The sequence below is a fragment of the Rhinopithecus bieti genome, unplaced genomic scaffold (assembly GCF_001698545.2).
Source record: "Rhinopithecus bieti isolate Rb0 unplaced genomic scaffold, ASM169854v2 scaffold_1673, whole genome shotgun sequence".
NCBI classification, from domain to species: domain Eukaryota; kingdom Metazoa; phylum Chordata; class Mammalia; order Primates; family Cercopithecidae; genus Rhinopithecus; species Rhinopithecus bieti.
This window is the reverse complement of record NW_016804690.1, coordinates 2,264,904-2,289,453: the sequence shown is the minus strand read 5'-3', so window position 1 is coordinate 2,289,453 and position 24,550 is coordinate 2,264,904. Positions and strand designations below refer to the sequence as shown.

At 39.6% G+C, this 24,550-nt stretch overlaps 1 pseudogene; it reads right to left on the bottom strand.

The window, feature by feature from the left end:
* Nucleotides 1-12,404: 12,404 nt before the first annotated feature.
* LOC108528217 (glutamyl-tRNA(Gln) amidotransferase subunit A, mitochondrial pseudogene) lies at nt 12,405-20,621 on the bottom strand (annotated as a pseudogene).
* Between the last annotated feature and the right edge of the window lie 3,929 nt (nt 20,622-24,550).

Below are 24,550 nucleotides of genomic sequence, written 5' to 3'. Positions count from 1 at the left end.
AAAAAGAAAAGAAAAAGGCAGAAATTGAAACTGCAAGGCACATGACTCAGATGGCATAGCCACCTTCCTCTCAAGGCTCAGGATAATTTAAAGCTCCCACCAGGTGCAGTGGCAAACACTTGTAATCTCAGCACTTTGGGAGGCCAAGGTGGGAGGCTCACTTGAGCTCGAGAGTTTGAGACCAGCCTGGACAACATGGTGAAACCCTGTATCTACTAAAAATACAAAAATTAGCTGGGTGTGGTGGCACACACCTGTAATCCCAGCTACTCAGGAGCCTGAGGCAGGAGAATCCTTGAACTTGGAGGCGGAGATTGCAGTGAGCCGAGCCGAGATCACACCACTGCACTCCAGGCTAGCGACAGAGCAAGACTTCGTCTCAAAAAATAAATAAATAAAAGAAAGAAAAGAAAAGAAAAAAGAAATCTGGTCTCTACAAAAAAATACAAAAATTAGCCAGGCATGGTGGTGTGCACCTGTAGTCCCAGATACTCAGGAGGCTGAGGTGGGAGGATCTAGGTTGCAGTGAGCCTAGATCCTGCCACTGTAGTCCAGCCTGGGCAAAAGATTGAGACCCTGTCTCAAAAAAAAAAAAAAAAAAAGAAAAGAAAAGAAAATGAACATGGTCAATTTCTTTAAGTTGTATTTTAAAAGTGTTAAAAATGTAAAGTTCCAACAGCTTTAAGTTTGAATATTTTAAGTTTGAATTTTTTAATTTCACAGCTTCTTTACCAATAAATCCAAAATACTTCCACAAATGTACCTCAACTATCAGAATAAAAGAAACTGTGAGAATAAATGGGAAAGGCTGCTAAAGAATACAAATGACCTAAAACAGTAAATTAATTGTCATCATTACTATTTATTTTTTACTGTCTATTTAACCCCATGGCCAGAAGGCATATTTCTAACTATAATCTGTAATGACAAAAGGAAAGTGGGCAGAAGCATGTGCCCGGATCAGCATGGCCCGACAACCTCCGCAGGATTAGTTGCTGTGGATGCAAGTCCTGCAGCAGATAGAACAGCAAATGTGCACATCTGTATTATTCAGGTGACGCGAGGATACAGAAGAAGAACAGAAATGACTTTTAGAACCAGTCTTGTTTTCTGCTTGTGTTATTTTATACAGGACTACTTAATGTCTCATTTTCAAAATTGTCTGAATATGCATGTCTTTGATGCAAGCAAGACACAGGGCTCCTAAATAAAAGAAGAAATAGGAATATGAGTAAAAAGTAATGACTGTTTTTCTTCTTCTTTAAAATATATTATTCTACTCTGATAGCATAGAGAAGCCCTAAGGGAGCACTGAGTAGAATTTTTAAAAAGCCCTTCCTCTGATTCAGTCCGTACTAGCTTCATGATGACACCTGAGCAGACTTAGTTGAATGAATTTCTGAATGAATAATAAGTGACAGAAATCAATCAGATATCTCTGCTGCCGCCAAATGTACAATATGACAATGTCACTGACTGGGAGAGAGCAAAGATTGGCCCTTGGACCAAGTGTGGGAGGCTTACAGTGCATAATGTGGAAGTAATAGGACAGGAAGTACCTGTCTTGCATTTGATAACCTGAAAAAGGGGATAGAATTAATATCTCCTGGGCTTGCCACGTCTGGTAAATTAAAGGGAATATTTACTTGACTATAGAGAATGCAGGAATAGAACCATAGATGTGACAGAAATATTGGCAAGTATTTATTCATTCACTATTTCACTCATTCATAAATCATTCAGTGACTGTCAAATAACTGACTACCCGGCAAGCAAACGTGGCTAGGTGCTGTGGATTAAACATGAAAGAAGCGGAGTCCCTGATAAAAGGAGCTCACAACGTGGTGACAGAAATAGGCATAAGCAAATAAATATAATGTGATGAGTTTATCTTAATCACAGTGATGGGCACAGGGTACTGGGAGAGCCCTTAAGGAGGTGCAGGGAGGCAGGAGGAATGCTTCCCAGAGAAATGACCTTGGAGCTAAGTGTTCAAGTATCAGCATGAGTTGACCAGGTGAGGGGCAGGGAGATTTTGCACCAAGAGGACCTATTTGAGTAAACAACTGAAAATGAGATACAGAATGGTTTATGTAGACAACTGCAGACAATTTACTGTAGTATAAAATGCAAAGCAGGAAATGGGAGAGAAGAAGCAGAAAAGGTGGTGAGGACCAGGCCACAGTTGGTCTTATCCAAAGAAGCAGAAAAGGTGATAAGGACCAGGCCACAGCAGGCCTTCTCCAAAGAAGCAGCTTTTTTTTTTTTTTTTTTTCATGATGTAATTTTAGGCTCATTTAATGAAGATATAATTGTATATATTGTATAGCAATGTCTCAAACTTTTTTTTTTTTTTAAATTTTTTTTTTTTATACCTTTGAAGTTCCTAGGGTACAATGTGCAGTAACATGTAGGTTGTTGTTACAATATGTTATATTGTGCCGATGTTGGCTGTGCTGCACCCATCAACTCGGTCAGCAAACCCATTCAATTCATCATTTATATCAGTTATAACTCTCCAATACATACAATCCCTCCCCACTCCCCCCTCCCCATGATAGGCCCCGGTGATTATAAATCATGCTGCTATAAAGACACATGCACACGCATGTTTGTTGTGGCACTATTCACAATAGCAAAGACTTGGAATCAACCCAAATGTCCATCTGTGACAGACTGGATTAAGAAAATGTGGCACATATACACCATGGAATACTATGCAGCCATAAAAAAGGATGAGTTTGCGTCTTTTGTAGGGACATGGATGCAGCTGGAAACCATCATTCTTAGCAAACTATCACAAGAACAGAAAACCAAACACCACATGTTCTCACTCATAGGTGGGAACTGAACAATGAGATCACTTGGACTCAGGAAGAGCAGCTTGTTTTTTATCCTTTTGGGTAGAAGTTCTCAAACTTCAGCCTGATTGAGAATGACCTGAAGGGTTTTCTAAGCATTCATTGCTGGGCCCCACCCGCCAGAGTTGCTGACCTCCTAGGGCTGGGGTAAGGCCTGAGAATTTGCATTTCTAACAAGTTCTCATATGATGCAGATGATGCTGGTCCTGATAACACCCTGCTCTAGGCAACCAAAAGGGCTTAATGGGTTTCAAGCAAGACATCCATAAGGTAAGTTGTGCCTCTTAGAATCCGTGGACTCTCTGGATAGGCTGCAATTTTAAGAGTCAAGGCCTGGAGTGGGGGAGGCCAGTTAGGAGGCTGTGCCAGAGGCCCAAATGGAGAAGGAGACAGACAAACCGAACTATAACTTTGTTAGTTAGCAACTCCATACGTTACTCACAAACATTATTGTGGAAAAAAATCAATGTATCATGTTTGCAATGTCTGGCTCTTTAATTAGTGCATAAAATGTGAACAATACTGAAAGAAAAAATATTTAAGAGAAAAGAGGTAGAACTGGAGCTATACACATTTTCTATTGAGAAATGAATCCTACTGATTAAAACCAGAAAATAGAGATTAGTTTCCTACCTTGGATTCCTCATCCCAGTGATAGGGACAGAAGGAAGGGAAATTCTGGGCAGAAGAGGGCAAGTCCTTGGCAAGGGCCCCACCCTCAAGCTGAAAAGCCTAATACCACCACCAAAAGTGAGAAGTTACATCCCTGTTTTCCTGATCAATGTTGCCTTTTCCAAAACCACCTGTGGCCCACCCTACCCCTGATCCTGTGCCCATAAAAGCCCCAGGCTTAGCCAGCAGAGACAGCAGAAGCAGTTGGACGTCAGAAACTACAGTTGGACATTGGAGAGAAGCAGCTTGAATTCAGGGGGACAGCTTGATGACATAACTTCAGAGAGGAGTCCAACCAGGGACAGCCAGACTCCAGGGGAAGATTACCTTCCCTCTCTATCCCCTTTTCAGCTCCCCTTCCAGCTGACAGCCACTTTCATCAGCACTAAAATCCCCCGCATTTACCACCTTCAATTCGTTCATGCCACCTCATTCCTCCTGGACACCAGTTAAGAACTCAAGTGCCACAAGTGTGGGTTCAAAAGGCTGTCACACTGACCCTCCACTGAGCTGTTAACACTTAAGCCATCAGTGGATGGCAAAGCTAAAAGGGCACTATAATACTTCCTCTGGGGCATCAAGGGTCATGGGCACCCTCCCCTAGATGCTGCAACAGGGCCAGTACAGGGTTGGCTCTTGCCGGTGTCCAAAAGCACCCACCCCAACTCCTGTACCCACTCATCTGCACTCCCCCTCTCATGAGGGGTGGAGCAGCAACTGAGTGGAGTTCACCACTGCTGGTGCCCATGCACCCCAGTTCCTACCAATGAAGGGGTCAGGGAAACATCCTGCTTTACCAGCCTGGCCTATTGGATGAGCTAGTAAGTGGTGTCTCATCAAACCCCTTTGGAAAGTAAAAGAATTCCAACTCTGAAAGAAGAAGTCAGAGCTTCGGAATTAACAAATATGTAGAAAATAAAAATGGACACCTGGGTGGCATGCCAGACCCCTACTGACTCCAGTAAGGATGGTATCATGTCCAAGAGGGCAAAAAAAAAAAAAAAAGAGATCCAGAGACAAGAAAGGAGACATGGGGTTTATTAGGGGGAATTTCCATACGAGGATGGTCCAGTGGCAGTGGGCTGAACAGGAGAACCACTACCATTTGTAAAAAGTATACAGCTTACATAGTATTTTTACTTAGCACCCTCCATCCAGCAACCTTTACCTTGTAACCTCCATTCAACCCAAAACAAAAAAACTCGATCATCTGTATGACCTGCATTCTAAGTGATGGGCTGGCGGTTCAGATGTCCTTCATAGATAAAGACTGAATCTCCAGGTTGGCCACTCCTGGACTTCGAACACACATTCTTCTTAGATCACAGTGTCATTCTCAGGGTATGCTTAAGTTAAATTATTGCTGTCAAGTGTGCCTGCTGGGGGGTGGCATGAAGGAGGTGGGAATGAGTGAGCTCAGACACATCAATTTCCCCAGTCTGACATCCAGGTAAAGCCCCACACCTGCAAACCCAACCCCCAAATCCCCAAATATTTCCTAGTTGACTTTCTCTAACCTGAGTTCATCACAGTTCCTCCCCTGGAATCTGAAGATCAATGAGAAAGACACAGAGACTAAAAGATGTTCCAGGAAAGTCTCAGAGCAAAAGTTCTTCTGCTGGGAGCCCCAGAATCCAGAGGAGGTCTGGAATCACCTTTCCCTAGGTCATTCAGTAACACCCTGAATGCTGTGTGACCCCAGTTTCACAAAAGCGTGCTTCATCAACCATCTGTAGACAAGAACTAGTTTGTTTGTTTGTTTGTTTGTTTGTTTTAAATATCCAATCCACTATGCATCTGTGCACTTGTAAAATATGATTTAATAATGGATTACGATAACCACAGTCTGATCATGACAAAAAACATCAGAAAAATCTCAACTGAGGGACATTTTACAAACTACCCAATCAGTACTCCTCACAACTGTCAAAGTCAACAAAAACAAGCAAAGTCTCAGAGACTATCACAGCCAAGAGGAGCCTAGGGAGACACGGTAATTAAATGTAATGCAGTAGCCCGGATGCAATCCTAGAACAGAAAAAGATCAGGTAAAATTAAGGAAACCTGAATTGAGGGACATTCTACAAACTACCCAACCAGTACTCCTCACAACTGTCAAAGTCAACAAAAACAAAGTCTCAGAGACTATCACAGCCAAGAGGAGTCTAGGGAGACACAATAATTAAATGTAATGCAGTACCCTAGATGCAATCCTAGAACAGATAAAGATCAGGTAAAATTAAGGAAACCTGAACAAACTGTGGACTTCAGTTAATAATATGTATCAATATTGGCTCACTAATTGTGACAGATGTACCACACTGCTGTTAAAAAAAAGGGAAATGGTGTGAGGTATATAGGAACTCACACTATCTTTGCAATTTTTCTGGAAATCTAAAACTGTTCTAAAACGTTTTATCTTTAAAATGAAGTTGCTAGAAAATAAATTAGAAAAGCAAGATGAACAAAATATAACCTCCAAATTTATGATATTCAGCAAACATAAAATTACATTTCAATAAATATAAGAATAAACAAACCTAGAAAAAAGAAAAGAATAGCAAACATTATATACCTCTTTTATTGAAAGTGTGTATATAGGACAATAAGTAATGAATCACTTATATACAATGATGATTTTTGTCATTCTGCAATTGTAACTAAACGAAGAGTGTGAAAGAGTGAGTCCACATACTAAACACTGAAGTGCATACTTTGAAGGAACATCAGATTTATCAGTATTAAAGTTCTTAACATGACAAATTAGCATGCTTTGTGCTAGTTAATGTATTTGATTAAGTTTGGATTGATCACAATGCTTCTCACTCATGATAATGTATACCTAAATTATTTCTGTGTTTCATAACACTGGTAGTAGAGAAACGAGTCTTACAGATACATGTCGACAGGAGGATTAGAAGTGACTTTAAAAGGAATTTTAGCAAGCTTAGCATATTTATGTTGGAACTTTATTCAAAATGAAGAAAGCAATATTTTATTTTTGATATTTATTTTCAATCCATCAGTAACCACTCCAACAACTTTTTCCAATAAAGTCATAATGAAATTTAAATTATCTCTCAATGAAAGGAATGGATTTCAGATCAATAAATTTCCTATGTAAAATTTTTTTTTTTTTTTCTTTTTTTTTTTGAGACAGAGTCTTGCACTTTCGCCTGGGCTAGAGTGCAATGGAACACTTTCAGCTCACTGCAAATTCCGCCTCCTGGGTTCAAGTGATTCTCCCACCTCAGCCTCCGGAGTAGCTGGGATTACAGGTGCCCGCCACCACGCCCAGCTAATTTTGTGTATTTTTTTAGTAGAGACGGGGTTTCATTATGTTGGCCAGGATGGTCTTGAACTCTTGACCTTGTGATCCGCCCGCCTCAGACTCCCAAAGAGCTGGGATTACAGGGCGCCTGGCCCCCTATGTAAGAATATTTTAGTAGAAAATAAAATGCAAAAATTCTGCCAAAATTCATCAAGTGTTTGGTGATAACATTTTACATTTTTGAAATAATCAGGATCATGACTTAGGTGAAAATTGTTAAATTATGGAACATGTCATAATAATCTTTAAATCTCTGTTCTTCTAAGCTTCCAATTTTGTTCTTGTCCTTTGATCTTATCCGCCACTGACAATTATTCTGTACTCCCTCCTTTTACGGAAGTAGTAGGATCATTATAATACCAAAGATACGAGACAAACGAGCAGTTCAGATGTCCAATTTACCTCTTTAAGAAGATGAAACCTAATACTTTTCTTATCTTGCAGAAGTATTAAGAGCTTATTCTATAAATCAAGCACGCTCAACTTTTCTGCTCTACAATCACTGTGCCTTAATATGCAATGAGTCATTTGTAATTCATCTTCCATGTTATCACATAGTAAAGAGAATAATCTAGAATGTAATGCATTCCACTTTACTTAATTTACAATTTTTATTGTGTCACTTGGCACATTGTTTATTTAGGCTTTTTTCATAGCATGACTTTTGCAATAAAGGAAACAATGCAGTGATTTTTCTTCTGGCCCAAGCTCCTTGATCTAGGTAACTACTTCAGAAAATTTTCTTTTCACTGGAAGTGTGACATCAGAGCATACTTCTACACAAAACTTAAACTCTAAAACATACTTGTTAACTTTGTAATCCTTCACAGATTTATACAGTTCAGAGTTAATCATAATTGTCAACAGTGAAGCTTAAAAAATTAATTCTTCAAACCACCATCATGTTCAAGTTGCACATATATAAAAAGAATTGCAAGTTAATAATATCAGTGTATAAGTCAAATTTCAATGAAAAAAACTTTGCTAGGTTTATTTGTTCTTTGAGTTGATCTTATCTCATTAGTCAGTTCAAAATTACATCAAGCTATTGTGTCCAAATACAGTTACACCTACATGTCAAAGTAGCTTAAGCTATTTTGCTATATAATTATCCTATATTTCCCAGCAAACATCTTTAAAACAGCTTTAGCAATTATATATGATTTTAGTGTTATTAATATGAAGTTCTATTTTATGCATAAAATTTTCAACATCTATTTCTTCCATGTTTTAAATTCAGCACACTTTTTTCAAATAATTGTTTTAGTTTTGACCTTTTTTATGTTTTGTGTATAAATATCACTTACATTTTGTAGTTTTATTGTCTCATTAGCTAGCACATCTCTGAAAATGGAATCCAACAATACATTTAAAAGTTAATCCATTATGACCAATTAGAATTTATCCCAGGAATACAAAGTTGGGTAACATTCTAAAAGCACAGTATAAACAAATTAAGAAAAATCATACTAGCTCAACAGATGTAAAAAGGCATTTGACAAATTTCAATATTAATTCCATTAATTCCTGATAAATACTCTCAGCAAACTAAGAATAGACGGGAACTTCCACAACATGAAACAGTGCTACAAAAAACCTACAGCTAACATCATACATAATGATGAAAGACTGAATGCTTTCCCCCTATGACAGGCTGAATTACGTCCCATCCTCCAAATTCATATGTTCAAATCCTAATCCATTGGTACCTTAATATGTACCATGGGTATTTGGAGATATGGTCTTTAAAGATGTAATTAAGGTAAAATGAGGACACATGGCTAAGCTCTAATCCAGTATGACTGGAGCTCTCATAAGAAGAGGAGAATAGGACACAGACGGATACAGAGAAAGACCATGTGAAAAGGCAGCCATCTGCAAGCCAAGGAGAGAAACCTCAGAGGAAACCAAACTTTCCGGCACCTTGATCGTGGACTCCTAGACTCCAGAACTGTGAGAAAACACATTTCTGTTGTTTAAGCCACCCAGTCTGTAATATTTTGTTATAGCAGCCCTAGCAAACTAATCATCTCCTAAGATTAGGAAAAGACAAATATGTCTTCCTTCATCACTTCTACCTAGCATTGTCCTGGAAGTTAAGGCCAGTGCCAAAGTCAAGAAAAAAAAATTAAAATTGTCCAGAATGGGAAGGGACAACTAAAAATATTTTTGTTTGCAGATGACAAGAATGTCTATGTAGGCCAGGCGCAGTGGCTCACGCCTGTAATCCCAGCACTTTGGGAGGCCAAGGTGGGCAGATCACAAGGTCAGGAGATCGAGACCATCCTGGTTAACATGGTGAAACCCCGTCTCTATTAAAAATACAAAAAACTAGCCAGGTGTGGTGGTAGGCGCCTGTAATCCCAGCTACTCAGGAGGCTGAGGCAGGAGAATGGCATGAACCCGGGAGGCAGAGCTTGCAGTGAGCCGAGATCGCGCCACTGCACTCCAGTCTGGGCGACAGAGTGAGACTCCATCTCAAAAAAAAAAGAATGTCTATGTAGAAAATCTTATGAAATATGTTTAAAGGGTATCAGGATTAGTGAGCGAGTTTAGCAGAGTTGCATTTTATAAAATCAACACATAAAACTTTTATTTCTCTATACAAGCAACAAAAAACAGAATTCGAAATTTTAAGACACTACTATTTACAGTAGTTTAAAAAATATATAAATACCTGAGGTTACGTATGACAAAAGGTACACAAGACCTGTTCAGTGTTAATCACTGAGAGAAATCAACAAAGACCTAGATAAATGGAGAGATATATCATGTTCATGAGCCAGAAGACTCGATACTGTGAAAATGTCATTTCTCCCAAAATTGACCTAGAGAATCAACACAATCCCAAAAGGAAACACCAGTCAAAATTCCCAAATTCCTTTTTTTGTAGAAATTGAAAACTGATTCTAAAATGCATATGGAAATGTGAAGGACCTAGAATAGCAACAACAACTTTGAAAATAAAGAACATAGTTGGAAGACTAACACAACCCACTTTCAAAATGTATTATAACACTATAGCAGGAGTTAGCAAATTAAGACCTGTAGACCAAATTCAGCCCATGACCTGTTTTTTACAGTCCTCAAGCTAAGAATGGTTTTTATATTTTTAAATGCTTGTTAGAAACACACACACACACACACACACACACACACACACACTACAGAGGACATATGTGCCACACAAAGCCTAAAATATTTACTATCTGACCCATTATGGAAAAAGTTTGCTGACCCTCAAGCTACACTAACCAAGACAATGTAGTATTGTCAAACAGACACACAAATAGATCAGTGGAGCAGAAGAGAGAACCCAAAAATAGACCCATACATATATAGACCACTGATTTTTTTACAAAGATGCAAAGGCAATTCAGTGGACAAATGATAGTTTTACTATCAAATGGTGCTGAAAGAATTGGATATCTATGTGCAAAAAAAGTAAACTGGTCTATGCTAAACTTTGCATAATATACAAAAATTAACTCAAAATATATCATAATCTAAATGTAAGCCTAAAATTATATAACTCCTAGAAGAAAACATAAAAGAAAATCTTTGTGACCTTGGATTTGTCAAAGATAACCCTTAGATATGACACTAAACCAAGATCCATGAAGAAAAAAATTGACAAATTGAACTTTAATTAAATTTAAAATGTCTGTTCTCAAAAGTCACTGTTAAAAGATTAAAATACAAACCAAATACTAGAAAAAAAATTTGCAAATCATGTATCTGATAAAGAATTGGCATTAGAATACACAAAGAACCCTCAAAACTCAATAATCAAAACCTAATATGTTTTAAACAGGCAAAATATTTGAACAGACACTTCACTAAAGAAGATATAACCATAGCAAATAAGCACATGAAATGAGGGTCAACATCATTAGTTATCAAGACAATGCAAATTAAAACTTCAGGTAAATACCACTACACATCTATCAGAATGACTAAAATTAAAATTATTGGCCATACTAAGTATTGGCAAAGATGTGAAAGAAGTGGAACTCTATACTGCTGACAGAAATGTAAAAACGGCAGAACTACTTTTAAAAACAGTTTGGCAGTTTCTTAAACATATGAACATACACCTATTATGATCATGCCTAGGGGTAGTTCCAAGAGAATGAAAACATGTGTCCATATAAAGACTTGTGCCCAAATGTTCATAGCAGCTTCGTTTGGAGTAGCAAGAAACTGGAAGAAAACCAAAGAGCTATCATCACATTAATGAATAAACAAACTGTGATATAACCATACAATGGAACAGTATTCAATGGTGAGAAAGAATTAACTATTGAAAATGTAACAACATGAATAAATCTCAAAATACTTACGCTGTGTAAAAGACATCATACCAAAAAAAAAGAAAAAAATACATACTCTGATTCCATTTATAGAAAATACTAGAAAACAGAAACTAATCTATTTGACAGAAAGCACATCATCCTGGGGATATGGAGAGGGCAGGCAAAAGAGATCAGGAAGAAGGGAAGAGATGCAAGAAAACTTTGGGAATGACGAAGATGTTCATTATCTTGATTGCGATAATGAGTTCTCAATTACATACATACATCAAAACAGCAAATTTTATGCTTTAAATATGTACATTTAAGTTATACCAACTACACCTCTATAAAGCTGTTTTTAAAAGTAAGGCAAGCTACAATTTTTACTTTGCTTCAAAAAATTAAACTAATTTTTTACTTAAAGCAAATAAACAAACAAAAAACACTGCCATTTAAGTACTGAGTGTGATAGAACACAAAATTTCACTGAGACACAAACATAAAGCAGAGAAAAATCCAAGACTACCCATCATTTGTTAGCAAATATAAATCATTTGGGGAAACGCTGAATATTGTACACACCATATTTCACTCTCCACCCTCAGTTCCATCTTGGACATTCTATGTGTACATTAGTATGCAAAAGACTCCACAGGTCCTGAGGAAGGAAACTTACTTGACTGGCCCAGGCCCATTTTTCCCAGATAACTATTAGTATTCCATAGAACTAGCATCCATGGGTACACTTTAGAAGACAATTTTATAGACTGTAGGTGTTAGCAGACATCAAGTGAGGGTGATAGGCATAGCAAGGAAAAGAGGGATTACTTCCAGCCCTAATATTTTATTAATCTAAGACACTCAAAAGTTGGACTATTAAGCTAGACCCAAGTCAAGATCAAAATACATGCTAGAAACACTCTCAGAACATTTTAATTACATTTTAAATGTCATAAAAGGGGAGGAAATAAAAGAGATGATAAAGTCCAAAGTCAATAGACAATTTGCCTTTGCTTCTTACAGGTTTTACCATATTCTGTCCTTGACAAATTTCTGTATTATCTTAGCTGTGAATTAATCTCTATGCTTTGCAGACTAAGTTAATCCTTCTGTAAATTTTACATCTTTATGGTTCCATGTCTAAAAGGATAACCATCACCAAGTTATAAATGCAAGCAATAATTTCTAATTTCTTTTTTTAAAGAATCTCTAAAAGTCATTTTAATTTGCATTATATATTTCTCTCTACTGTTTTAGAGAGACAGAGACCAACTTTTCATTTTCAAGGATTGATGGACAATCATTCATGAGCTCTTGAAGTTTAATAACAGAAAACTGTACTTGTTTTTCAAATCATTTGGCTACTGTAAGAAGCTGCAGGTCACAAAATGCACATTCAGTAAACTACAGTCCTATTGGCAAACCTCGGTTTGAGAGTGCAACAGGAATACTCACTGCTGGCAATCCTGCCATGTTTAGAGCCTGTGTGAGAAACTATCATCCCGGGCACTTCTTGTTCTGTTGTCTTCTTTGATGAACTCCAAGTATGGTACTGCCTCACTCAAGGTGGTGGGAGTTAGCAAGACATCTACTCCAGAGTTAAAGGCATTCACAAAATCATTAGCAATGAGGTATCTCACCTTCTGTGCTTTGATGAAATAATTTTCATAGTTTTTTTTAAACAAGAAAAAGTTTCCTGAGAAAATTCTTCCTCTCACCACATCATTGAATCCTTCTTGTCAGGTTGCAGCGTACCTGGCTTCACTGGACACATCAATTTCACATCTGTGACCATATTGTAGCCCATCAAATCTTGCCATATTTGATGCCACTTCGAATGTGAGCAATACATGGTAGCAGACAACTGAATAACTGGTGTGAGGAAGGGATGCTTCAATTACTTTGGCCCTCACAGACTCAAAGAGGTCAGCAACTTTGGACTGAAGAGATTGTACTTCAATCTCTTTGAAGTACAAGAAGATTGTACTTCTCTGATAATTCTGGTACAAGATATTTTTTGGAATTCCTATACATCGTTTGTTTACATCTGTCAAACTGGGAAGTATGAATGGTTTAACAGGATCTTGTACTGTGGTAGAATCCTTGGGGTCATGTCCAGCCAGTACACCCAACACAACTGCTGCATCATCCACACATCTGGTTAAGATTCCTGGCAGATCCATCAAATTCACCAGGGAAATGAGACCATGACGGGAAAGTAAGCCATAGCTTGGTTTGAAACCAACAGGTTTAATTTTCCTCAGATCTGTATTCCCATATTCCTATTATAGTTCATGACACATTGCATTATAACTATATGTTAATGTATCTGTCTTCTTTGCTCCCGAAGGCAGACATTGTCTTATTCAACACTCAATAAATGTATTTTAAATTGAATTATCATCATTAATAATATATTAATGGTTTTCCTCAAAACACACACACTCTCTCTCTCCCTCACACACACACAGAGGGAGGGAGTGGAAAAGGGGAGAGAGAGAGAGAGAGAGAGAAACTTAGGAGGAGCTATAAGAGAAGGTTACAGTTTTAGCTCTTGCCTTTTCATGGATTACAACCTAAGACAGATAATAAAGAAAGACATGGATGATCACAGTGAACTTCCATAGTATACACCTGAAAAGGAGGCAGTCAACGAACAGATAAGATAGTAAATAAATCAGGACTTTTGCCTGGAGCAGTTGAAGCAAAAACCCTAGTACAAAAAAAAATTACATTGGCTCACAGACCTAGAAAATTCAAGAAATGTATCTGACTAAAGGTACAGCTAAACCCAGGGTTTCAGATTATATCGCTTGGATGTCTAATATCCATTTGAAGCCTAACATGTCAAAACCTGAGCTTTTCTAATCATCCTCCAGAATCCACTCCCCATTGTGCCTTCTGCATCTCAGGAAATGGCAGCTCCATTGCCTCAGTTATTCAGGCCAGGAACCCTAGAGTCAGTCTAGATCCCTCTCTTTCTCTGACTCTCCACATCAAATCCTTCATCATACTGTAGGCTGCACCTTCAAAATACATCCTGAATGCAATGTTCTTACTACGTCTCCTAAACCAAATCATTCCTCACCTAAATAAATATCCTTTGCCTTCCTAGGGTCACTTTTCAACATAGACCAGAAAGACAGTTTAAAGTAAGTCAGATCATGTCTCCTCTTCGCAAAATCCTCCATTGCCTTCTCATCTCACTCCACACAAAAGCCAAAATCCTTACAATGGCCTCCAAGGCCCCATGCTATAGGCTTCCCTCCCCTCTCATCATCACCTCCTCATCTCCCCCTCACTCTGCCCCCACCATACTGGTCTCCTTGCTCTTCTCTTACTCAAACAGACTGAGCATGTTCTCATTCTCAGGCCTTTGCATTTGTTCTTCCCTTTGTCCAAATATGCACTTCCTGCAGATGTCTGCATTGCTCACACTCTCATCCTGCAGACCTTTTCGTAAAATCATTTTCTCAGAGAGGCCCTCGCAAGCTGTTCTTTCAAAATCACAACAATCCCCACCACCCAATTCTCTATTTTCCTTCCTCATGGTTTATCTCCACAGCACTTATCAAACATGTTACCTAATGTACTGAATTGTGTTTATTGTCTGTCTCGCCTTGCTAGAATGTAAATTCCTTTCTCCATTGGCAGATACCCATGTGTTCCAGGAAGAGATGATGGACAGTTGCTCCTTTTCCACCACAGTTTAGTGCAGCATTGAACTATGTCACCTGGACCTGAAGTTTTATAGGATTTCTTATCAAAAAAACGATTCTTTCAGCTTTTTCCAGTGTTCCCTTTTCCACTGGGGGTCAGCCCTAGTCCTGGAGCCAGGATGTAGAACAAGACACCATCCCATCCCCAACTGGGACCATATAATATCCACCCTCCCTGCTTTGATAACAGAACTCCCGAGTCTCAGCTGGCAGCCTATGTGGCCATGTGCATAAACCCTGAACAACAGAATGTGAAAAAATGATGTGTGCCACCTACGAGTTGTACCCCTGAAAAGAAATGTGTAAGTACTTCCCTGACCCATTCTCTTTGATTTCCCTGTTGCTGGTGAAATAACAAGAATTATCATCTGCCTTGGACTCTGAGGCGGGAGCTCTAAGTGGAGGATTTCACTGTCACCTGGCAGCCCTGGACCACCTCCTCCTGTACAGTGATACAAGGAAGAGAGAAACTTCTATCTCAGTTAAGCCATTATATCTTGAAGTTTATTTGTTATAGCAGCCTGGCTAAAACCCTAACTAATACAAAAATTACATTGACAATGTCTTTCTTGCCTTTGGGTATTTGGGGAGCAAAGGAAAATAACTGGGGGTTGAAGAAAGGGAGTAGAAGAGAAATTAAGAACTACTCAGTTCCAGACCCAATTCTGCTACAGAAGCCTGGGGCTTCTCATATCATAAAACATCAGAGCTCCTACTTGTACCGGTATGAAATAGCCTCAAGCAAAACTGCTGATATGCCGTTGTTAGTTAATTTTTAAAGGTTTATATATATGCAAGTGTTAAAAATGTAGACTATTTATGGAAGAATACCAAAAAAATTCTTAGGTGGCTGCCTCTGGAGATGGGGACTGAAGGATAGGAAGACAGTGTTGGAGGAAAAGAACTCACTTTTGGATGCTTTCTGAATGTTATTTCACGTGTAACTACTAAAAAATAACAACATTTAAACCTTAAGAAGTCAACAAGCTAAAACTAATTTTTAGAGAGGATTAAAATCTCAGCTATTAACCCTTTATCTCATATGAGTGATTTTCACCCTTTTTGGGTGACCACAGCTCACAGTGGCACAATGAGAAAAAAATGTCGCATTTTTGAAGGCCATTGTTATCAGTGGATGTGAAAGCAAACTTCCTTTTGGACATAAGTATGCATAGCTTTCAAATGGCACAAGAAAAATCAGGTCTTTCCTCAATGTATTTTTTTGTTTGCTGCCAGTGGAAGCAGAAATCACCAGCAGCCTAGCATCCTTGAAACTTTCCCTCCTTTCCCCCGACATCATCATCATTTTATAAAGGTCATCCCACAATGAATGGGTTGCCAAGTCAGGGTGAAGGCAGCTCCACCATGGCCCTCATTACGCTGATCTGTGCTGTCTTCCATCCCTTATCAGCAGCAAAGTCAGTATTTCATCTGGGAGCTAAAATTAAGTCATCACCCCTCCTGTGAGCAACGCTCCTCCTGAAATAAAAATTTTACAGCATTAGGTTGGAGGAGGATCACTTAGCATTTGAAAACACTTCCCCTGTGACCTTGAGCTTTTACCGCTTGGGAGCCAAAATAAAATCTCTCAGGCAAGATTTATGAATAAATAATTAACCATGAAAATAAAAGCAGCACTGAAAAAGAAGTAGGTCCTTTCCATTTACAGCCAAAGTTGGGGTGTGTGTGTGCGCGCGCGCGCGCGTGTGTGTGTGTGTGTGTGTGTGTGTGTGACTTTCTCTTTTATGCACACGGTGTTTTCAAGAAAAAAAAATCCAAGATATAAAAGCCTGACCTAACCACAGGAGCCATAAGACATTCGGACAGATTCTGCATGGCCTGCTTCTTCCATGGGCCTTCCTGGAGCCTCAGAAAGTACCCAGGCCACCCAGACAGTGAGCAGCAACGACAGCCCTCACTGCTCTCCATCCTCCTGGGATGGGCTTCTCCCCACCCCACTCCACCCTTCCCAGCAAGAGCAAGGGGTGTTTCCCCAGTGATCCACCTGCCAGCCAAGGTGGGTCTGAAGGAGAGGCAGCAGGAACTGAGTCCCGCAGAGAAGACTCTGGGCTCACACATCCCCCATCTCAGAGCAGGGCTCTCTAAAAGCAGTTCACCCAGTGAAACAAAAATGACAACACTGGGGAACACTCAGCTCAGTTTCAAGGCAACCAGGAAAAATAATCACAAATTAAGAGAGCTCTCTCCCTCCTTTAAATGCAAACTCAGCATGTGGAGGAGGAATGCAGTCCAGTCTTGGGTTCCAGCTGTCACAAGCTCTCTCTGAAGAACTGCAGTGCCTTCCTCTTCCTGAAATGCTCACCTCCTGGTGAGCTGCCCATTCCAGTTCAAGCAAAGAAAACACTTCCAGCATGAATGACAGGAATTCAAAGAGATGAGGCCTTGCTGCCTCCCGGTGAGAAAACTGACTGAGGGGCAAAGAGCCCAGGGATCTCCCTAGCCTGTCCCAGGGCACACAGTCTCTGAGGAAGCATGAGTCTTGAACTTCATCCTAACGTTGGAAATCTAAACTTTTCTTTTCCTCTTCATAGCATCTATTGTTTTTCTTTAGACTGCTCTAACCTGCCTCCCTGCTGACTCATTTTTGTCATGTATTCTCTGAAGCAAGATAATAGACCAAATTATTCTGAAGCATAACTGCCTGTTAAAAGTCAGAAAAAGAACTTGCCCAGCCTCCTCCTCTGAAACAGGCACTCCTCCACAGGGTGGACGGGAGGCAGGCCAAGCCTACAGGCTGGTGGAGAGCCCTGTTCCTGCAGATAAAAGTGGCAGAAACACTCCTCCCATCAAAAGAAGTCAAATGAAGGTTAATCTTTTACATCCCCAATCTTCCCTTCAGAAAGGAGGTTAATTTTAAGAATTCCTCTAGCAGTTGAATAATCTCTAAGGGTTCTTCTGTCTTCAAGATTCCAGGATTCCCAAGCTTCCTACTTTGCTCAGGAGGTCTTTGGTGACTCTGCATTTCCATGACATTTATCAATATTAAAGTTCCCTGAAGAACCTTAGGAGACAGGATTAACAAAAGCACTTTGTCTTACAGTTAAAACTGTAAGACAGTATTAACAAAAGCACTTTGTAAACCCTATGCATGCTACTAATGGCAGTTTGCTCATCCAAAAAACTGCTCACTTCTGTTTCCCTATATTCCAGAAAAACTTCAGCTGCTATTTACCTTATTCTTAAATCAAGTTTTTTATTTGTTTCTTGCCTTAGATATTTTTAAGCAGCTCCACTGAGGTATAATTGGCAAAGAACAAACTGAAAATATTTTAATTATACACTTTGAGAAGTTTTAATAAATATAAACACCATGAACAATCTCTATAATCAAGATAATAAACATATTCATCATCCTTAAAAGTTTTCCCAGGCCCTTCTTACATCAATTTACAAGCAAAATAACATTGTTTCTTACCCTAGACCTAACCATAATTAGCTGTGTGACCTTGAGCCTCTTTGCAAGTTTTCATCTTTTCACCTGTTCAAGGAGAGAATTGTATCAGATGATCTTCCTAGTCCTCCAAGACAAAGCCTTCTACGAATCTAGGCTTGAAATCAACCTTCAAGGACAGAGATCACCCGTGAATTTCCTCATTGTTTTTTCTGGCCACAAAATTTATTCTCAAGCTATGGCACTCATGATGATACACATGGCATCATAATATTTATTTTTGTTTCTAAGTAGTTCTACAATGTTGCCTCTATAATAGGACCACTTTCATGGGCCAGTGACCTGCGCAGCCACACACCCTCAGAAGGGCCACGCTGTTGAAGTTCAATGCTCTGCAGTTGCCATCTTGAAATTCTTAATAATTTTGTCTTTGAATTTGTGGTTAGTAAATGAAGTCTAATGAGACCATGGAGCTGCAGGCTTGGAGCTTTGACTCACATACGCTCCTACGTGCCACCACCTCCCTACGTGCTTGCCTTTTCAGACAGGCTCTCAGCAGTCCAGTCCCCAACCCCTGGTGTCCTGGCCCAGTCTGACCTCCTCATTCCTGAGACCAAATTGCATCAACAGAACACGACTGCATTCTACTGTCATTCTTTACCCCAAGGAGTGAGAGGATCAGGGTTAGACACTCACCCCATGGCATCTTGGGACAGGACAAGATAGCATCCATCCTGCACCAGGCTGACAGCACCACTACATGTTTGGTGGGTGACCAGTGGGGAGGGATGTATCATCCACCTCAGTCTAGGTACCAAGTACATCCAGGCAGGGGTTAGAATAGAACAGCCAGCATGTAGGAAGGGGAGACTGACTTTGCCATCCTATCCAGCCCCACATTTTCATTTTGCACTGGGATCCACAAAGTATGTGCTTTTTAAAAGAATACTATGAATATAAATTGCCTGTTGCAGACCAGGAATCAACAAGACAGCCTCCCATCTGTGCCCTTTCAAGAGGTCATGCAGGAAATAACATTGTATAGTGCTAAAAGCAATGACTATTTAATGATCCTCTGGCCCTTGATCATCCTGTCACTCAGGGACAGGCAAAGACAGGTGAAGAATCTCCAGCTGGTTTAAAGAAAAGTGTGAAATGGTGTTAGCCAAGCTGGAGCTGAGCTATAGCAAACTCCAGGCTGGATCCTGCCTCTAAATTGCATCTAAGTATATGCTAAGCCTACCTGGTCTGCTCTCAAATGGGGACTCTGCCCCTCCTCTCTGGATAACTCTCCCACCACCTCACTGCTGCCTGAGATGGCTTGGTTTTAAAAGAAAATAGTATCTGTATTAGTTTACTAGGGCTGCCATAGTAAAGCACCACAAACCGGGAAGCTTAGAACAGCAGAGCTTAATTGTCTCACAGTTCTAGAGGCTAAAAGTCCAAGATCAAGGTGTCAGCAGGACTGATTCTGTCTAAGGATTGTGAGGAAGAGTCTGTTCCATGCCTCTCTCCTAGCTTCTGGTAGTCTGCCTGCAATCTTTGCCATTCCTTGGATTTTAGATGCATCACACCGATCTCTACCTTGATATTGACATAGTGCTGTTCTTCTTCTTATAAAATTTTCCCGTTTTACAAAAGCAAATTCATGTTGGATTAGGAATGCACCCTACCCCACTATGAGCTTATTATAACTAACTAATTATATCTGCAATGACCTTATTTCCAAATAAGGTCACATTCTGAGTTGTTACAGGTTAGGACTACAACATACATTTTGAGATGACACAATTCAACCCGTAACAGGAGCCCTGAGTAGACCATCAGAGACAATGCTTCAGTAAATAATTATTCCTGGGAGAGGAAGCACGCTGGCTGACTCAAAATTCACACTAAGAGTGAGCAAGTTTCGGAGAGAAGAGAAAGCAAAACCTAAGGTCCTTTGGCTCTACAACACAGTTGGGGTATAGAAGAAAAGGTTGGAGGGAGAGAGAAGAAAGGGCAATAAAGTATCCTCACAGAATACAGGCATAAACAATGTAAAAAAGAGTGACAAAGCCCAAGGACAGCCTTTACTAGCTCTGCAAAAGGCTCAGTCCTGAGGCTGGAGCATAGTTGCCTTTCTCAAAAGGTTGCCTATCCCCACTGTGTAACTTTACTGTCATTTTCCTAATGTGGAAACTTAAACCAACACACACACACACCCAACACATGCACACACACACACACACGTACACACATACCTTCTGTCCTCTCTAATAATGTTTCCTTTGCTGCCACAAAGGCCTGTTTCTCTTCCAAAGCAAGTTCTTCCAGAAACTGCTCCTTCATCACCAACTATGCCCAGAAGAATCAATACTTCTTAACTGTATTAAGCAAAATCCTGCAGCATCTGCAGACCTGGATATCAGAGTCCTGCTAAGAAGGAAGAAAATAAGTTGCAATTGCTGCACTCTCAGAAAAATGGTCATCAATTTAAAGCTTCTTCGAATATACTCCAGTATATTACAGTGTACATACAAAATGGCGGGTGGGTATTTTAAGTCCTATTAGGAGCCCCTAACTAAGTTATCACCAGTCAAAACCAGCACCTATAATCTCTTCTACAATCTTGCTTTTGTAAACAACATGCTGTGGTGTCAGCTGTCTGTAATAAGAAGACAAGGTAATCGTATGTTCTCAAGAAAATCCATGCACTTGTTAATGGCCCTAAATGTTCAACAAATTAGCAGACTTTAAAAATTCATTAACACTTCTTTTCTTAATCTATGGATTTGTTCATTTAATAACTGTGAGCTCATAGTAAGGATTTATTAGCATATCACAGGAAATGGTTTGGTTGTGTCCACACCCACATCTCATCTTGAATTCCCATGTGTTGTGGGAGGGATTCAGTGGGAGACAACCGAATCATCAGAACAGGTCTTTCCTATGCTGTTCTTGTGACGGTGAATAAGTCTTATGAGATCTGATGGTTTTATAAAGAGGAGTTTCCCTGCACAAGTTCTCTCTCTTTGTCTGCCACCATCCATGTAAGATGTGACTTGCTCCTCCTTACCTTTTGCCATGATTGTGAGGCCTCCCCAGTCATATGGAGCTGTAAGTCCATTAAACCTCTTTTTTGTGAATTGTCCAGTCTTGGGTATGCCTTTATCAGCAGCGTGAAAACAGACAAATACACCACAATTGCTATTTGGAGGATCTGGCCAGGTGATGCGTTAAGATGGGGTTTTACTTTTCTAAACCTGTGTATGTTGAAATCCTTTGCAAGGGAAATTAACCAAGTCTTGTCCAGAGGTGACGCAACATGGTTTTGAATGGTCCAGCACTACAGAATAATAATTGACATAAATAAATATCAAACTCTTTGCATCTTCCCAAATGCTCTAGGAGGTAGGTCCTATCATTATTCTCATTGTATTGTCTTAAGCCTTGGTCACATGAAGTCAGGGGCCCACCCTACCCCAGTATGACCTCATCCTAACTTAACTAATTACATCTGAAATGACCCTATTTCTAAATAAGGTCACATTCTGAGCTACTGAAGGTTAGAACTGCAACATACGAATTCTGGGGGTATATACCTCAACCCATAACAAGGGCCATGAATAGACCATCAGAGACCATGCAGAGCCATGAAGACACTGCAGCTGCAGAGAAGCAGCCAGACTGCTGGATTCCAGAGCAAGGAGCTATGTGAAGGAAAAAAAAGAAAAAAAAAAACGCAAGAAAAGGGAGAAATGGAGCTCGTCTACACTTTTCTTTCATGGTGACAGTGACAGAGAAGGAGAAGGAGGGGAGAAAGAGAGTTCCACTCCTTTCCATGGTCAGTATCTTTTAGTTGTTCTTTTTCTCATAGTTTCTAGCCCATTCCTCTGTTTCTGAAACTACAGTTTCATAAGATATTTTGCTGTTATTCCATAATTCTAAACTACCTGACAAGGAGATTCTCAGCCCATAGTAATTTAGGGAATTAGATGCTCTTAAACAGTGGTTGATGTAATAAATATGACAGGCCCTAAGTGATGATCAATGCATATCTAATGCACTCATTTGCTGAGAATTGCTTGAAATCAGTGGACTTCGCAGTAATTAACATTGTCTATATGCACATACACACAAACACCATGGCCAAACATCACATTAAAGAGATGGCCTGCTAGAGGAATAAAACAGCAGATCTGTATCAGTCAAAGTAGACTTCCATTACAAAATACCATACATTGGGTGGCTTAAACAACAGAAATCTATTTCTCACAGGCTGGAAGTCCAGAATCAGGATGCCAGCATGGTTGGGTTCTGATGAAGGCACTCTATTTCTTTTTTTTTTTTTTTTTTTTTTTTTTGAGATAGAGTCTTGCTCTGTTGCCCAGGCTGGAGTGCAGTGGCGTGATCTCTGCTCACTGCAACCTCCGCCTCACGGGTTCAAGCAATTCTCCTGTCTCAGCCTCCGGAGTAGCTGGGACTACAGGCATGCATCACAAGGCACTCTTACTGGTTTGCAGATGGCCTCCATCTCACTCACATGGCAGAAAGACAGCAATCTCTCTCTTCCTGTTCTTATAAAGCCACCCACCCCATCACGAGGTCCCCACCTTATGACCTCATCTAAACTTAATGTCATCCCAAAGGCCCCATTGCTAAACACCATCACTTAGGGGTTAGTGCTTCAACATATGAATTTTGGGGAGGATACAATTCAGTCATTCCACTCTGGCCCCCTTAAATTTATGTCCTTCTCACATGTAAAATACATTCCTTCCATCCCAACAGTCCCCAGAATCTTAACTCATTCTAGCATGAACTCTAAAGACCAAAGTCCAAATATTCATATCAGCAAAATCAAATATGGGTGAGATGCATATGTTGCTATGATTCACTCTGAGACAAAATTCCTCCCCTTCTGCAAACATTTGAAATCAGACAAGTTTACATGTTTCCAAACTATGAAAATGAGACAGGCACACGATGAACATTCCCATTCCAAAAGGGAGAAATAAGAAAGAAGGAAGGAGTAATGGGTCCCAAGGAAGTCTGAAATTTAGCAAGGCAAATTCTACCAGATCTTAAGGCTCTAGATTAATCCTCTTTGGTTTCAGGCTCTGCCTCATGGACCACCGGGGTGACAATCCCACTTCTGAAGCTCTGTTAGGTACAGGGTTGAACCCTCAAGGCTCCATGTGGCCCCTCTCACAAGATTTTGCAGAGTGGTCCCATTCCCACAGCATTGGTCAGAGGCCATCTAGCCTGTTCAAACCAAGTGGTACCACTGGTAATCTCTGAATTGCCTTCTTGAAGAATAGTGCATGTTCACAGCTAAATGGCTCTATGATCTGGTCCTGTTAAATCAAAGAAGTACAACTGCCTTCCCTAATTTAGTCTCATTTTTTTGCATTCTCTTTAGTTCAAACTGGCAGGGTCTTTGTTGGTATAATCTCATCTCTATGCTTGGATTCTGTTAAAATGGCTAAGTCAATAAGTCATACCCATGATGTCTTTATCAAATGATTGTTCAGCCACATCTTTAATGTTCTCTTCAAAACAAGCTTTTCCATTTTTTGCAATGTGGATAAACTAAGAATTTTCCAAATCTTTAAATTCTGCTTCCTTTTGATTAAGAATTTCTTCTTCATTTCATCTCTTTCCTTTTGTATTTTTCTATATGCATTTAGAAGGAACCAAACCACTTTTTCAACACTTTGCTTAGAAATCTCTTCAGCCCACATTTTACTCACAAATTCTACCTTCCACCAAACACTAGAACACAGTTCAGCCAAATTATTTGCCACTTTATAAAAAGGATCATCTTTCCTCCAGTTTTCAATATCATGTTCCTAATTTCCATGTAAGCCCTAATCAGAATCACTTTTAACATCTATTTTTCTAGCACACAACTCAAAACTCTTCCAGCCTCTACCTATTAACTAGTTCCAAAACCACTTCCACATGTTTAGGTATTTGTTATACCAGCACCCCACTTCTTTGTATCAAAATCTGTATTAGCCTGGATTCTCCAGAAAAACAGAACCAATATGTTTTAGACATATAGATAGCTCTACATACAGATATATATTTCAGTTCTGTTTCTCTAAAAAATCCAGACCAATACAGACATGTCTATAAACATAGACATACACATCATATATATAATCCAAATATGTCTATATAGATAGTTATCTATAGCTATGTATATATAAACATATAGATAGAACAATTATAACGAACTGACTCACATGATTCTGCAGGCTGAGAAGTCCCAA